Source organism: Lithobates pipiens, unplaced genomic scaffold (assembly GCF_037356315.1).
Source record: "Lithobates pipiens isolate NorthernLeopardFrog02 unplaced genomic scaffold, aLitPip1_a1.2 Scaffold_16, whole genome shotgun sequence".
NCBI classification, from domain to species: Eukaryota; Metazoa; Chordata; class Amphibia; order Anura; family Ranidae; genus Lithobates; species Lithobates pipiens.
The window spans coordinates 180,337,902-180,355,749 of NW_027507748.1; positions in this window are offsets into that span (position 1 = coordinate 180,337,902).

A 17,848-nucleotide genomic window follows, 5' to 3' on the forward strand; every position below is an offset into this window, starting at 1 on the left:
TCATCTGAGGATGTTGGCTCCCCCCCAGTTTCTCGAGTTTCCCCCGCCAATACCGACAAGGGAAATTCAGGAGAGTCCTCACCACTCCCAGAGGAATTCTGGTCATCTTCCTGGTCTATAGGGGCACCAGTAGGGGGCTCAGGACAATCCCAGAGTTTCCAGAATTTTGGAAAATCCCTTCCCACAATAGCATCATGTGGTAAGTGAGACACTAACCCCACCTGATGAGAGAGGTTACCTTTGGGGGTCTCAAAAAACACTGAAGTTACAGGATACTCTCGGGTGTCCCCATGCACACAAATAACAGCCACCTTGTTCTTCCCAGAGACCTCTGTAGTAACTAATTCAGCTTTTATCAATGTTACCAGGCTACCTGAATCCAGCAACACATCAACATTTCTACCATTAATACACATTTTACATACATGTTTCTCAGGTCCCCGAATGGCAGTGCATGCAACTGTCGCAAACAGCGACTGACGTCTCTCCCTTATAAAGTCACATTGCATAGGCTCATCCACCACGGGGCAATTGGCTGCAATATGTCCCTCTTGCCGGCAGCGGTAGCAAATAATCTTTTTCGCTGCCTCTTGCAGCCTGGGCTTCCCGGGCTGCTCCCGCCAGACCTTAGGTAGAACTCCCATCCTCTCACTCTCTCCACCCTCACCCCTTGGAGTCATCTTACCCGCCACTGGGGATGATCTGGCCTTAGGATGGAAAGTCCGTGAGTCCCTGGAAGAGGTGGTCAAGTTCTCTGTAGCCAAGTACCTCTCAACCAGATCCACAAGTTTATCTGCATTTTCTGGGTCTCCATGGCTTACCCATTTTTGGATGGCAGTAGGAAGAGCTCTCAGGAAACGATCCATAACCACACGTTCCACAATGTTTGGTGCGGTCAAAATCTCTGGCTGCAGCCACTTCCTGCTCAGGTGAATGAGATCATACATTTGAGATCTGGGGGGTTTTCCAACCTGAAAAGTCCAATTATGCACACGCTGAGCCCGGACGGCCAGGGTGACACCCAGCCGTGCCAATATTTCTGTTTTTAGTACCACATAGTCTTTTGCTTGGTCAGGCTCTAGGTCATAATAAGCTTTCTGCGATTCCCCAGTTAACAGAGGGGCCACCAGTCCAGCCCATTGCTCCTTAGGCCACTTTTCCCTTTCAGCAGTCCTTTCAAATGTGGTCAAAAACATCTCCGGGTCATCTTCTCCAGTCATTTTTGTCAGTAAACGGCTCACACCAAAGGATGCGGTATTATTGTAACCACTTGCTTCATTGGTCTGCGGACGTTGCTGTATCAATGTCTCTATTTGCTGTTGAAAACTCTGCTCTTGCTTCTGCAACAGGTCTATGAAGCGGGCTTCAGATTGCTGCTGGGCTTGTTGCTGAGCTTCCAGACTCTGCTGCAAAGTTGCATTTGTTTGCTGCTGGGCTTGTTGCTGAGCTTCCAAACTCTGCAGGTGAGCTTTCTGCTGAGCTTCCAGACTCTGCTGGTGAGCCTTCTGCTGAGCTTCCAGACTCTGCTGCAAAGTTGCATTTGTCTGCTGCTGGGCTGCAAGGCTCTGTTGTTGAGCTGCAAGGCTCCTTTGTAAACCCGCATTTGTTTGCTGCTGATTTGCATTTGCTAGAGCCAGCTGTCTCAGTATCTCCTCCATGCAAAAAAATGCCAAAATTCTCCACCAACTGTGAGGGGTAAGCTCGGCAGCGGGTGTGTGTGACCCCCTGGATGGGTTCACAACACAAAATTAGGCACAGCAGACAGCGTTGTAGGTGCAAAAAAAACAGAAGATGCGGTTTATTTATGCTACATGCAGTGAAACATATAACAGCCAAACAAAAATAAAACATGAAAATAAATCCTGGTCAGCTTGATCTCTAATTACACACTTAGATTCCCTGTCTAACAACTGAGTACAGCCTTGTGCTGCACCAGTCCTTGTCTCTGTTGTAGAGGTTTGCCACACAGGCATTAACTCACCGCACAGAACAGGTGTCACATTCCCCAGTCTATACAACACAAACTGGTTCCAGGATGGAGCATCTCCCTAAGCATGCTGGGGTTTTTTGTAGAGGCCTTAATGAGCCCATTTACTTCAGCTGGGCTCATTAACTCTTCCCCTCTAGTTGTACAAGTCTGCATAAAGCCTGAATCTAGGGCACACATATTTCCCATCCTGGATACAACCAGGTGACTTTACCTGCCTGCTGCCACAATATATATATATATATATATATATATATATATATATATATATATATATATATATATATACAGTATCTCACAAAAGTGAGTACACCCCTCACATTTTTGTAAATATTTAAAATTAAGATTTAAGAGCTTTGTTGTGTCATTGATTAGAAAGGGACATATTTTGGAGATGTAGTGGAGGTTGAGGTGCGCAAGATTTGGACAGTGATTGGATGTGGGGCTTAAAGGAGAGTTCAGAGTCCAGGACTACACCTACGACCTTGGCATGTGGGATGGGCTTATAGTTGTGCCATTGAGAGACCAGGGGAAGGGGCACATGGGGAGGAAGAATTATAAGTTTGGTTTTGGATAGATTGAGTTTGAGGAAGTGGTGTGACATCCAGACTTATATATGTGATAGTACATTAGTGATAGGTGAGGAGACAGATGGAGTGAGCTGAAGGGTAGAGAAATAGAGTTGGGTGTTGTCAGCTTAGAAGTGGTATTGGAAGCCATGGGAGGCTATTAGCTGACCAAAGGAGGAGGTGAAAATTGAAAATAAAATAGGTCTAAGATTAGAACCTTGGGGGACCCCAACAGGGAAAGGAAGAGGATAGGAAGTAGTAGAGTTGTAAGAAATGCTAAAGGTGTGGTTGGATAAGTAGGAAGAGAACCAGCAAAGAGTACAGTCATGGAGAGCAAAGGTGTGAAGTTTTTGGAGGAGGAGGGGGTGGTCAACTATACGGTATCAATGGCAGCAGAGAGGTCCAGGACAAGGAGTACAGAATAGTGTCCATTGATTTTGGCCATTAGTAGATCGTGTGTTCATTTTAGGAGAGCAGTTTCTGTGGAGTGTTGAGAATGAAATCCAAAATGAAGGAGATCAAAAAGGCTATTATCAACAAGGTGGTTGCTCAGTTGGTTGTAGACCAGATGTTAAAGGAGTTTGGATAAAAAGGGGAGCAAGGAGATGGGGTGTAGTTTGTTAAGATTGGATGGGACCAGTGAGGGCTTTTTAAGTATGGGACTGACAAGTGCATGTTTTAGAGAGTTGGGGAAGATGCCAGAAAAGAGGGAGTGATTGAAGATGTGGGTTACAGAATGTAGAATAGAGCAGAATAGAGCATTTGCAAGGGAACAGTATCTAGAGGGCAGGTGGTAAGATGGATGTTAGGAAGTAGTTTTGAAACCTCGTCTATAGTGGTGGAGTTGAAAGAGGGAAGTAATGATTGTACCTGTGGCATGAAGTGTAAAGCATGGAGGGTATCTCCCCGCAAATCATATCAATCTTCTGTTTGAAGTGATTGGCAATCTCCTGGACAGTGGGTGAGTTGGTGGGTGGAGGCAGTGGAGGATGAAGTAGAGCATTGAAGGTTGAGAAGAGTTTATGGGGACTGGATGATAAGCTACTAATGAGAGTGATAAAAATAGGTCTGCTGGGCATTGAGGAGGCTGAAATTGTTTTTTTGGAGGGCAGATTTACATTGGTTGAAATCTTTCTGAGACTTACGCCACAGGTGCTCATGGGCATGACTATGTTTTTTTCAGGATCATCTGTTTGCCAAGGTTAAAGGGTCGGGGCCTGATTCTGTATGTAGTGAGGGGGTTAGTGAATCCAGTGAAGCTAAAAGTGAAGTGTTGTAGACAATATTGGCTAGGTCGGTGCAGGATAGGTGTGAGAATTTGTCATAGAGGTCGTCGGTGGAGAGGAGAAGGGTTGAGAAGGGTTGAGATGATGTCGATTTCTGCAGGTAACTTTTAGGCGGTTGGAGGGAGAGGAGGTGAAGGAGAGGGAGAGAGTGAAGCTAATAAGGTAGTGATCAGAGAGAGGGAATGGATAGTTGGAGAGGTTGCATGAAGTGCATAAGTGGGAGAAAACAAGGTCAAGAGTGAGAGTGAGTAGGAGCGTGTATCCATTGTTTCAGGTCAAAGGAGGAGGTTAGGCTGAGAAGTTTGGAAGTGGGAGGAGTGTTAGTATTAATAGGGATGTTGAAGTCACCTAGCATGAGTGTGGGGATTTCAGAAGAAAGGAAGTAGGGTAGCCAGGCAGAGAAGTCATCAAGAAAGATTGATACTGGTCCAAGGGGCCTGTAGATCACAGCTATCCTTAGAGAAACTGGAGAGAAAAGATGAATGCAGTGTGCTTCAAAAGAGGAGATTGATAGAGAGGGAGGTGGGTGAAGTACCTGAAAGGTGCTATGTGGGGCTAGAAGGATTCCAACACCTCCTCCAATACGTCCACTGGATCTGGGGGAATGAGTCCAGGGAAGACCACCATGCGATAGGGCAGCAGAAGACGCAGTGTCAGATTCATGAAGCCAAGTTTCGGTAATGGTAGATTAAATGAGTTAGCGATAAAGAGGTCATGGAGAGAGGTGAGTTCTTTTACACACAGAGCAAAAATTTGAAAGGGCACAAGAGAAAGAGAGTCTGGTCTTGGGAAAAAGAGAAATGGGAACTAAATTGTGCTGATTGGGGCTGCTGCTAGAGGGTGCGGTGTAATGGTTGCCTTGAGTACAGTGAAATTATGAAGTCCCAGGGTTTGGGGATATATCTCCAGAGGTCAGGAGAGGCAGATGGATGAAGGAGGTAATATGAGAGTGGGATTTATAAGAGGGGACATGCCCCAGTGTCCTGGAGAATTTTTGTGTGTGTGGATTTAGAATTAGCATGAGTTGGTTGGTGCAGTAATAAGGAGAGAACAGAAGAGAGGGTGATATATATATATATATGCTGTTGTGGGGAGAAGAAGGGTGAAGGAGAGATAGTTAAAAGATAGAGGACAGAGCTGTCAAAAGGAGTGTTAAAGAGTACATGTTACAAGGAGAAAGAGCTGAAAGGGGTAAACAAGGTCACCTGATGTCTGTGTGGTGTTTTTCAAAGTATTTTCTTGTGTTCATTCACTTTCTGCATTCGCTGAAGTGCAGAGTCGGAAGAGCTTCCACTTATAGAAATAGCCCCACTTTGATAAAGCGCCCCAGTTGCAAATGTGCTCCCTGCAAATGTCTCCCCCAAAAGATGCTTAGATTTATACTGTTAGGGATGGGAGAAGGGTGCATTCCAATTATCAAATCCAGAGGTAGTAAAGGTTTGTTGGTTAACAGGGCAAAATTCTCACTTCAGAAACAGATTAGCAAGAGGGCACTAAAGTTAACAGGCCATAATTTTGGGTAAGGCAAGGGAGATAAAGCATTGTAATGTGAACAGGTTAAGTAAAAATAACATACCAGTATTATTAAATATACATAGGCGTTCCTCAGTAGGGATGGGCTGAACGGACACCCGTTCGATTCACACCAGAACTTCCGAACACCGCAAAAGTCAGACCCTAATAATGAACCCCATTAAAGTCAATGGGACCCGAACGTCAAAAATCAAAAATTTCCATTTTGTAAGCTAATATACAAGTAATTGGGCATACAATGGTTATAGGGGAGCTGGTCCTTTCCTGGGGGACATGCATCAATAAAAAAGCGTTTGTGAAAAACGTCATTTTTAAATGAGCATTGATTTTTTGATTTTTAAAGTGAAAGCCTAAAAGTGAAAAAATTTCTTCCAATATAGTGGCTTAGTCTACCTGTAAATTGGCAGATCTGTACCATGCCTAGAATCTGCTGCAGCAATAATTGCATTTATAAAGCAAAAAAAAGAAAAACATTTTCCCTACAAGCTGCCTTTATTTTGCTCAGCAACAATTGCTGAGCCATTGTGTATAATGAGGCCACAATGTATTGCACTGGGGACAAGATTAGAGACTTTTTGGATACATTCTGTTGTCACTTTGACTTTGTATAGAAGTAACAGGTGCGTAAAAATTGGCCTTTAGGTGTCAGGGTCATCTTCCCGCTGTAACCCTATAGAGGTACTCTTGTTGAAAGCAAGAATTGGCCTTGCTGTAAAAAATTGCAATGATATGCACCTGTCATACAAGTGCAGAAAATTTACTCTTTGAGTGTTGAGAGGGCCTTCCCATCGTAAAACTACAGAGGTGCTCTTGATGAAGGTAAAAAAAAAAACACGATGATTTGCATTTGGTTGGTGTTTTTGCCACGTTTGATGTGCCTGAGACAGTTTGCAGATAGCAAAAGTGTGATCTGCTGCAGAAGTGTTTAAAAAGGCCCAGACAGCTGAGCTTTGGGGAGTGGGCTGGGAGATAACAGCTATGGAATGTGATGGAATAGGGTGGCTGCTCTCTACTCTTTCTTGATGTCGGACTCCTCTGGGTTGTGCCGCCTCACCTTCAGTTTCCTCCTCTGCTCCCAATCTGGCACCCAAGTCGCATCAGTGACCTCATCATCATCTCCATCTCCTCCATCTTTATTATTACCACTGGAGATAACTTGGCAATACGCTGCGGCTTGGGGAACATGAATGCCAATTTGTCTACCAGTGTTCCTCTCTCTCTCTAGGCTCATGTTCCTGTCATTCTCAACCTCAGTACCAATATCTGAATCCAGCTGGGCATCATCAAGGAGCAAGTGGCTGAAGCTGTGATCGAATAACGCAACTGATTCCTCAATGGCTGATGTTGGGGCTATGGTAAGAATAGATGTGGACAAGGAGGCAGGTTTATCCATTCTGGCAACTGCAGGGGACTGCACACTTGTCACACTTAAGAAGGTTTAGTAAGCCAGTCCACCACCTCCTCTGCATGCTGTGGCTGGATAGTATAGGCAAACTCACTAAACAGAGAAAATTATGCCCTGCCTGAAGACTAACCACCACGTCCACCTTTGCCTGTGGACACATTTGTTGCTGGCCCCCTAGAGTACCAAGGGAATCTCTACCTCTCCTTTTTGTCCTCCCAAACATTATTGGGAGGGAAGGGGCGGTGCTTATAAGCAAATGTAAACAAGAAGTTGAAATCTGTACATAGAGGTATGTAAAGAGGTGTTTGGTGCACTTTAATTTGAGTAATCACACTACACAGACACACTCCATGGATAAAAGAGAAGGGGGGGGGGGGGGTAAGGTGCGCTATGGGGACAGGAAATGCTGCTAAGAATTTAAATGAACAGGCAGAACCTATGTATGTAAGGATAAATGTATAAAGAAATGTATAAAAAATGTATACAAAATGTATATAAAATATATGGAAAAAGGAGGCTGCCATTACCAGATATAACCAGCCTGATAGGTTGGAGGAAAATGCAAATACTGAAGTGGTAGCTACGGCGCTCTCCTACAATTAATTGAACACATATGACATATGGAAACCAGTATTGAAAATAAATAAATGACTAAATATTTTTCTTAAGTGTTAGTGCCACCCAAATTGCTATATAATTATTACTTTACAAATTGCAGGTGAAATGATCAGCATAAAAAAATAAAATAATAAAAAATACTCGCTAAAAAATTACAATATTAGAAAAATCATATATGCATTCTAAGATCCACACCTTAGTGCTATACAAAGTGCAGTGTGCTTGTTAGTGCAAAAACGTGCTAATAAAGTTTCTATATAATCCTGATGCATTAAAATCCATTAAAGAACCATCCAAGAATGTGAAATCGCAAAAAACAAAAAAACACAAAAAACACAAAAAAACACACAAAAAAAGTGCAAAAGAAAAAATGCAAGAAAAAAATCCAAAGGAAAAAATAACTTCAGAAGATTCCTCAATAATCCAATCAAAGTGACATTGTGCTCAGTGTCTAGTGTATCCTGAATTGCAACCGGTGCGTTTTCCGTGCATAGGACAAACTTCCGCACTCACCAGCTCCTCTGCCCCTGCAGGGCTTAAATCGCCTCCACAGTGTGAGCCCCTGTGTCGCTGTATGGAGCTGGTCCGGTTACCATTCAGTTACTTCTCATTTCCTCATTTTAAATAAAAATAAAATATCCATAGTGTAATACAGTTTGAAATACAATCTTTATTGTTGTGCAAAGTGTTTACTCACATAGATAAGAGAAAAAACGCCTTTAAAATATGCCTTTAAGATGTGTAGTGTATTCACCGCCGCCGCCTTGTGAGAGAGAGTACGTTCACGTTAGGCCACGCCCTACGTGTTTCGTCATTGGATGTCGTCTGGAGCCATGGATACACTATAATATGCTACAATGTAATGTGCCAAACGTACAGTGACACACAGAACTATATGACGTTAAACTGGCAGTAACGCTCACAAAACTATATGGCGTTAAACTGGCAGTAATGCACAAAACGATATGGCGTTAAACTGACAGTAACGCACACAGAAGTAAATGGTGTTAAACTGGCAATAACGCAATCAAATAGACAATGTTCAACCATGACTACACTGACACTGTCTGATTGTCCCTACACTAGCTATATACTAATGTAAAGATTACTGACACGGTCTCACTACACTACACTGAAACTATATGAGCCATCCATACTCTACACTAATGTATGTATGAATGACACGGTCTCACTACAGTGAAACTATCTGAGCTGTCCCTACTCTAGCTGCACACTATACAAAGCTGAATGATGATCCTGCTCACTAAACTCACACTATCCCTAGACTGACACTAAACTAATATTCTACACTGACAACTGAATAAAAATAGCACATTATAGCACACTAACTAACTGATAGCACTGAACAGAGCCCTGTTCTATCTCTCTCTATGCCCAAATCACACTGAAAATGGCTGCCATTGAAAGAATACTTTTATATTGTGGGGCGGGAATGAGCCATGATTGGATAAAATCATGATGACAGTGTCCAATCATGACTCTGACAGTGTTCTGTGCCCTGATTGACTGAATGCCACAATGCATTGTAGTTGGTTTGGGGGTCGAACAAACGGTCGAATGACCCATTTGTTTGCCTGTTTGTTGAACGTCTGAATAGAAAAAGTTCGGCCTGAGCATAAGTTCGCCCATCCCTATTTATCAGACAGGTGCGCGGCTCTGTGTGTGAAGGAGACTGGAGAGAGAGAGACGCCTCATGCTCATAGTATAGCCTAACCTCTGTTTAATCCTTATCTGATCTAATTCTTCATAGATAATTTCAAATAAGCCTTTTTAAATAAGTAATATATATCTTTCATAAATGCCTATGTTATCATTTGTCTAATATTTATGACTGTTATACTCATATGTGCCTTTAAGCTGGAAGTGAAATCTAGCCTATATAAATCCAGTTCCCCCTATTACTGTTACACTTGAAAAAGGAGTGCGCATGCTCAGCACGAGTCTCACACATGCTCTGAAATGTGTTGTGTACCCTGCTTCCTGGTGATGTCCCATGCCATCCACGGCACTGCGTTCCATGCTGCATTCCACTATCTATACCCGGAATAGCACAGAGGCAGCTGGCTTCTCTCCCTGCCATACCACGGTCCCTGTTTGCCTGGACAGAGGTGCTGCATGCTGCACTTTACATCTCACTAGGAACTATTTAACAGAGATGAGCTAGATATTCATGGTTTTCATGTGAGTGTTCCATTGTGGCTCCAGCCAACCTGTTACCCAGCCCAATTTTTTCACACCTATTACTTCTATCAAAAGTCTGCAAAAGAGACACCAGAATTTATCCAAAAAAATCTATAATCTTGTTCCGAGTGCATTAAATTGTGGCCACATAATATAGACTTGCTCCCCAAGCCGCTGTTTACAAAATAAAGAAATCTTGCAGAAAAAAAGTTTGTTTTTTGCTTTATAAATGTAATTATTGCTGCAGCAGGTTCTATATATGATACAGATGTGCAACTTTACTTTACTCCTTTTTATGTTTTCATTTTAAGCATCAGTACATCATTGCTCATTTAAAAATTATGTTTTTTTACAAACTTTGTTTTCATTGATACATGTCCCCTAGGAATTTACCCAGACCCCCATGCCCTTTGTATGCCCAATCCTTGCATATAAGCCTTCAAAATGTGCACTTTTGATTTTTCCAGTTTGGTTCCCTTTGACTTCAATGGGGTTCATTATTCGGTTTCCAACTTTTACGATGTTCGAAAGTTCTCCCACGAACCAAACCGGGGGTCATTCGGCCCATGTCTAGTGAATGACCAATATTCAACTACTTTCACCAGGCCTGGGTTGTTCACATTTATTTGCCATACAGAGAAGTGCTTTAGAAGCCTGGTAAAGCCTTACTCTTTTTAACCGCATGCCGACCAGCAACTGCAGTTATGCTGCGGCAACATGGCTAGGCTGTGTGAATCGCCGCCATCATACATCGGTACATAGATGGCCCCTAGGGACCGCGTGCATGCTGCTGGAGGCACAGGTGTGTGCCCTTGCTCCTCCACAGAGCCGATGCTCCCACAATCGCTCAGGGCACACCCAGAACCTGGGATCTGTGTGTGTAAACAGTTAGAACATGTATTAGGACACACTTAACCCCTTCACTGCCCCCTAATGGTTAACCCCTTCATTGACAGCAACATTTTCACAGTATTCAATGCAATTTTATAGCATTGATTGCTGTAAAAATGCCAGTGGTCCCAAAAATTTGTCAAAATTGTCCGACTTGTCCGCCATAATGTCGCAGTCCCGATAAAAATCACAGATCGCCGCCACTACTAGTAAAAAAAAAATTATAATAAAAAAGCCATAAAACTATCCCCTATTTTGTAGACGTTATGACTTTAGCGCAAATAAACCAATATTCGCTTATTGTGATTTTTATTACCAAAAATATGTAGAAGAATACGTTTTGGCCTAAACTGAGGAAATAATGTTTTTTTATATATTCTTTGGGGATATTTATTGTAGCGAATTAGTAAAAAATATTGCGTTTTTTTTTCAAAATTGTCTTTCGTTTTTTGTTTAAAACGCAATAAAATTAAAACCGCAGAGGCAATCAAATACCACCAAACGAAAGCTCTATTTGTGGGGGGGAAAAAATACGTCAATTTTGTTTGGGTGCAATGTTGCATGATCGTGCAATTGTCAGTAAAAGTGATGCAGTGCCGAATGGCAAAAATTGCTCTGGTCAGGAAAGGGGTAAAATCTTCTGAGGCTGAAGTGGTTAAAGTGGTTGTAAACCCTTACAAACCACTTTGACCTACAGGTAAACCTAGATTAAGTCTTAACTGTAGGTCCAAGAAATATCTCCTAAACCTATACGGTTTAGGAGATATTTGCCTGAAGACAGGCACCGCTGTCTACGGCGCATGCGCCGTAGACAGCGACGCGCAGGCGCACTGAGCGCGGCATTTTCAACAATGGATCTGCCGCACGCGCCGGCTCCCGTGCGCATGCGCGGGAGTGACGTCATTGCGGCTCCGCCGAATGACAGCGGCGGAGCTGCGAGACACCACCAGCAAGATGGATGCGGCGGACTACAGGGGACAGCGGCGACTTCGCTGGCTCCTGTGTCAGGTAAGTGACACATAATGGGCTACTATGCGATGCATAGTAGTCCATTATGCTTTGCCTTTGCAGGGAATGAAAGAGGAAGTAAACTCATCAGGGTTTACTTCCTCTTTAATTACTTCAATACCAGGCACTTTCACCCCTTCCTGCCCAGACCGATTTTCAGATTTTAGTACTGTCACAATTTGAATTGCTCAGTTCAATTGCTCAGACATGCAACACTGTACTTAAATTACATTTTTATAATTTTTTTTGGACAGATATAGATTTCTTTTGGTGGTATTTAGTCACCACTGAGTTTTACATTTTTGCTAAATAAACAAAACAAGACAGAACATTTTTAAATCTGTTTCTTTTATGAAACTTTGAAAAAACGTATTTTTTCTTCTTCAGTGATGGGCACTGATGTGCATTGATGGGCACTGATTAGGCTACACTGATGTGCATGCATGAGGCTGCACTAATGTGCACTGATGAGGCTGCACTGATGGGCACTGATGGACACTGATGAGAAGGCACTGATGAGGCTGCTCTGATGGGCATTGGTCGGCACTGTGATAAGCTGCACTATTGGGTACACCAAGAAGTTCATATCTCTTCTGTCACATCTGTGCTGGCTCGGCTACTTTCTGTTGCTTTATTACAGACTGATTTTGCACCCTCTGGGATGGAGAGATAGCAACATGCTGAACATGTTTACATGTAGGTGGGTAATTTTGTTCTCATTTCATTAAAGCTTTCTGACACATCTCTGTGCTGTGCTGTTTTGCATACTGCAATTTTTTTTTATCTTCCCGGATCCTTCACAAAGAGCTGTGGGATGTAAAACCTTGTTTGTGCAAGATGATAGCTACATTCTCCTAGACTTTTGCTCAGCTCTGTTCATAGTGACCACTCTTTGCTATATGGGCATATTTTTGAAACTCCATGCTTAACTATTTTACTAAATAAAGACCATCATTGTTATTTACTGGGACCTCCTTAACTTGTTCTAAGCAAGCAAGGAAGATGTGTATTGTCCTGCTAGTGCTCAGGAATGGGGCGCTGGCATGAACTATCACCATCCAGTAGTGTGTAATGGTATGGTGAAACAAGTCAGAGGGTGAGGCTTGTAGAGTGGTTTAAGGCTGAGGCCATTTCACACATGCTAACAACATAGACTGGACTGGAGGAATTTTTTTAAGTATAATTTTTTTCTTTCAAAATTCTGCATCTTTTGACTTAAATAAAATATCAAAATTAGGAAAGATATTAGGGCATTCAGTCCAGAGCTTAGAAAATCAGGGGAAATTTTGCTGACTTCCATCATCCAATCACGTGAACTCAAAAAGCATTTTTTTCTTTGCTTGTGGCTGGGTATTCTTTGAAAAGTGAAGTGTTCAATAATTTATTAAGCTCTGGCTAGAATGCCCCTGCAGAACGCAATTGCACTTGCAAAGTGCATAGTCTTTTTGCCTTTAGTATATTAAAGTGTTTGCAACCCTAAAAAAAACAAAAACTTGTAAGTATTAATTTAAAATGATGCTTCTAAATATATTTTTTCAGTTATCTGCAGGCCGGTCACAGCCACTCTCCTACTATGTGTCAGAAACCATGAAACAGACTGAGACAGAAGTACAATCAAATCACACTTGTTTATTAATAAAAAGGTAAATAGAAAAAGCGTAGTCAAGCATAGCCACAGTCCAGTAGCCAGATCGGGTAGTCAGCCAGTCCAAAGTTCATTAACCAGATCGGGTAATCAGCCAGGCCGGAAGTCAGGGATCCAAGGAGAGCATAAGGATAAGAAGGATAAGAAGCCAGGTGGGATGTCAGCAAGCCAGTCTTGAAACAAACAGCAGGCGATGGTTCCCTGTGATGTGACCAACGCGAAGGCAAATGAAAAGTGAGCAGGAAGGCTTTAAATAGGCAGGTCAGACGAGCATCATTGGGAACAGCTGGTAACTGTGGAAAGAGAAGAGAGCTGGCAATTAGCCGACAGCTGAGTGTCCAGCCCAGAGGAGGAAGGGCTAAGCCAGCCCTGACACTATGATACAGTGCTACAGTGGCCAGCATGGCGGTCACGTGACTCCTGGCTGATGTCAGAGGGAGATCTTGGCTCCTCCCACTGTAGCCCTTGATCATAGTAACAGATCAACCAGGAGTCACTTGACCGCCTGCAGATCTCTAAAAAAAGGTATTTACAGATACTTTTTTAAACAAACACTTACAGGGTGTGTTATTGTTAGATAAATGAGAGGGGTTGTCAGTCAAAGGCTCTTTTAGGGTTACAACCACTTTAACCCTACTGTCTGTTATTTGTCAAATTGTTTCTGATTCTATTAATGGACCTACATATACATTATTTACCTCTGTAACAGCATATGTGTCATTTTTGCTTTTGATTAAAGAGAGAAGCAGCACACAAATGTTTATTTAAGCAGAAGATTATTATTTCTGAATATATTTTACAATGCAAAATACAGAAATAGATGAAATCACATACAGCATGGGATTTTTTCTTCTCAAATACAAAGAGGATGAAATGTAATGTATAATCCCTAAAAAATTACAGGCAATACATAAACTGTACCAATGCATGAATCCCATGCAAATAATGTTTGATGCATACAAGATACAAGAAATGAACATAATGTCAAATTTTCAAATTACTGCAAAGTTTTTTCCTATCACTTCCCAAGATTACTGGAAAAATGTCAGCTAAATCCAACATAATTAAAGATATCCTTGACTGAAAGGCCATAGCATTTTCCCACATAAAGTTATTAAAAGATACATTTTATGGGCTGTTTGTTCAGCATCTGTGATAAATTGATGGCTTGTACTCTGCATGTTCTTCAGAAAAACATGATATTTCTTCCAAAGGTGGAATATCAAGTTTTATAACTTCTTGAAGATATTCAATTATGTTGTAAAAGTAACAGTGTTTTGTTTAAACTTTTGTATATTTTGTTTTAATTTCCATGGGTAATTATTAGTAAATAATAATTACATTTAATGAGTGTGATATAAAACTATTAAATTATCACATGCATAGCATACAAAAGCTGTCAGATTCTATTTTAATCTCTTAATCAATATTTATTTTTCTAAAATAATGTACATTTTTCTTTTTTTTAATTTGTGAATAATGTTACTGTTAGGACTATGTTTCATATCTTCTTATTAGTATATTGAGGCTCTTATCTGACATTTGACTATTTATTGGTTGCTTGTCTGTAACGCTATATCTCCGTCCCATTTTATTGGTCTTTCTTCTGCTATTTTGTCTTCTACTGTGTCGTCTGTCTTTGTCTTGTGATAAAATAAAAATACAGCTTTTGTTTTAATATTCAACTTTCAAAATTCAAAGTTAGCAACTATACAGTTTTTGACCCCTTCCTAGCTGCATTCTATCTTTTCTGATGGTGCTAAATTCCATACATAGATGTTAACAATGTTGAATGATATCTTGTTAAATTTACAGATTCTTTTATGATCAAAAAGAGGTTCAGGAAAATATTTTTTTATAAGTTAGCCCATCTGATATAAAAGGATCCCTGATAACTGGAGCCCCCACTTACATCATCATTCCCAGGATTCCCTTTTAATCAGGGTTCCCAGAACCCCCGTTACTTCAGAGTCTGCAGAATTTCGACTTTCACTGTAAGGGCCCTTTAACACATGCAAACCAATCGGACCACCCATTGTTCTGTATGAGGAGGCAGATGTAACAGATATGTGCCCATTTACACCTGTCTGCATCTAATCCAATGAAAACAGACCGATGGGGATCCATTCACCATCTGTCTAGCAGATTAGATGACAGTCATACCTGCTCATAGAGAACAGTGGGCTGTTTCCGTGTTTGCTCTGCACAAGTGCAGCAGACACGGACCTGTCATCTGCCTGCTCAGCACGGATCAGTGTAGAGATCCCTTGTTGAGCAGGCTGATTGGCTTGGCAGAGTCTGCCCATGTGAAAGTGCCCTAAGGAGTAGCTCTGTGGATTGTAATGTATTTTAAAACGTCTTATTTATTTTCATTGAAATAAATAACTTGTGGATTGTAATTTAAACGTGGACGCTGATGTAAGGGGTGCTCTGGGAATCCTGATGTAAGGGGGTCTCTGTTCACCAAAGCCCCCTCCTTTACATTACAGTCTACAGAGCTCTCCCTTACATCAAGGTGCTCAGGGGCTGGTGAGATAAGAGAGGAAGGGAAGGAAACTTAATTCACCATGGTTGGAGGCTTGGACCCAGGAGTTCTGCCACTGTGGTCAGCAAGCAAGGCCTACTAGCCTGTGCTATACATAGGCTGGCAGAGCATACTGGGGCTTGTAGTGCACCACACCCTGGAAGCCCCAGCAGGCTGCTGCATTGGTAGAGGGGCTCTGGAGGTGACACCACAATCTCTCTTTAGTCCCCTCAATGACTGACCCACCCCTGTGCTGCTTTGATTTAAATCACTGAGATGTTTGGTTAGGAAAGAAGGCTGTCCTGGAGAGCTGTGGATCACATGTGAAGGGTTGCAGCATCTATGGTATATGTTGGACTTTTCCTTCACTATCTACCTGCATGCTGTTGGACTTTCCCTGTGCGAGGCACAGAGCTGCCGGGGATTGAAATGTGGGCGGGGCCACAGACACACACAGGTGGAGGGGCAGGAGGAGGTGGAGAAGATGCTGATCTCCTTCATCTTCTGTCTGTTTGAGGAGGGTGGGTGGGGGGTCTGGGCAGTGAGAGACAGTGTAATAGGCACTCTCTATTCATAGCTGCAGCCAGCAACCCTGGAACCACATCCACGACTTTTTGGCTCTCCCTCAGTGGCAGAATGTGACTGCTGTGACCCTGGTAGTTCCACCACTGGCAGAGAAGACACATTTTGAGAAGCAGCAGAAGAAATATTGTGTGTGTGTGTGTTAATGAATTCAAGCTCTCCACATCAGGTTCCTCCTGGTACCAGCAGCAGTGACACAGCACAACTACCGACAAAGTGCATTCCTGGGTGTTGTATTGTATTTGAGTAGAGGAGATGAAATTTGAGCAGCAGCAGAAAATATATTGTCATTGTGTGTGTTATTGGATTCAATAAACAAATGACTTTCTGAATTACAAATCATTTTCGCAAATATATATATATATATATATATATATATGTATATATATATATATATATATATATATATATATATATATATATATATATATATATATATGTATATATATATATATATATATATATATATATATATATATATATATATATATATATATACATAAATATATACATAAATAACTAATTATCCAAAAACAAAACAATTAAACAACAAGAAATTAAGAAATTGAATAATAATAAGAAATTGATTCATTATAACAAATATTTATACTCAACAGAAATAATGAATTATCCAAAAATTAATTAACATAACATAACAAATATAACAGAATTAAATTATGTATTTTAGAAATGAAAATGAAACAACATTTTTTTTTCTGTTGTGCACAGGTGTATGCTTTACCTTGAACAGTATCAAAGGCAATCAAGCAGGTGACACAAAATAATATTCTTATTCTCCAAAAATAATCAATACACATCCACTACTTAAGGACCTTGTAATCGTTTTTCATGAAATAGTCTCTTACTTTATTTTATATAACTTTTTCCCCATCTCTTCTGTTTGTCCGAAATCAGCAGATTTATTTAGTTGGGATCAGATGCACTACTCTATGCACACTACAAATCCCATAGCTCATAGTCCATAGTTCCTAGTCCATAGTAGGAGTGATCAAGAGATGGTGGCTTTGCTTCTACATACAGTAGGACCACAGAGAAATTAATGTAACCCTCCTCCAGCAGAAAGTTTGATCACAGAATCAAAAAAAAAAAGGAATTTGGAGGTTTGGATGAGGCTGAAAGCAAAGGAAGATACTTTGTAGTTACGAATATATACTTGAATATCATTTTTTTAAACCAGAGTTTAGTGTCACCCTACTGGCCTTTTCCAGCACAACAACAGACAGACTAATATATAAAGAGCATGTAGGGTTACCTGCAGCCAGTGGTCCAGCATGGATACCCAATAGATCATAAATGTGATTGTTAAATCAATCTGCTATCAAAAAATAATTCAGCTTCACCACAGGCTAATAAACTGTAGCTTTTAAATCACAAATTCACCCTGCTGCTAGGGATGAGCTCGGTGTTCGAATCGAACGCATTTTCAACTCGAACATCGGCCATTCGTCTGTTCAGCGAATTCAGGACTTTGTGGACCGTTCGCACCAAATTCGTGTGGTACGGATGGCCCGCAATGCACTACGCCATTGCAGTGCATTGCTGGCTCATGATTGGCCAGCATTGCACTGTGACCCCAC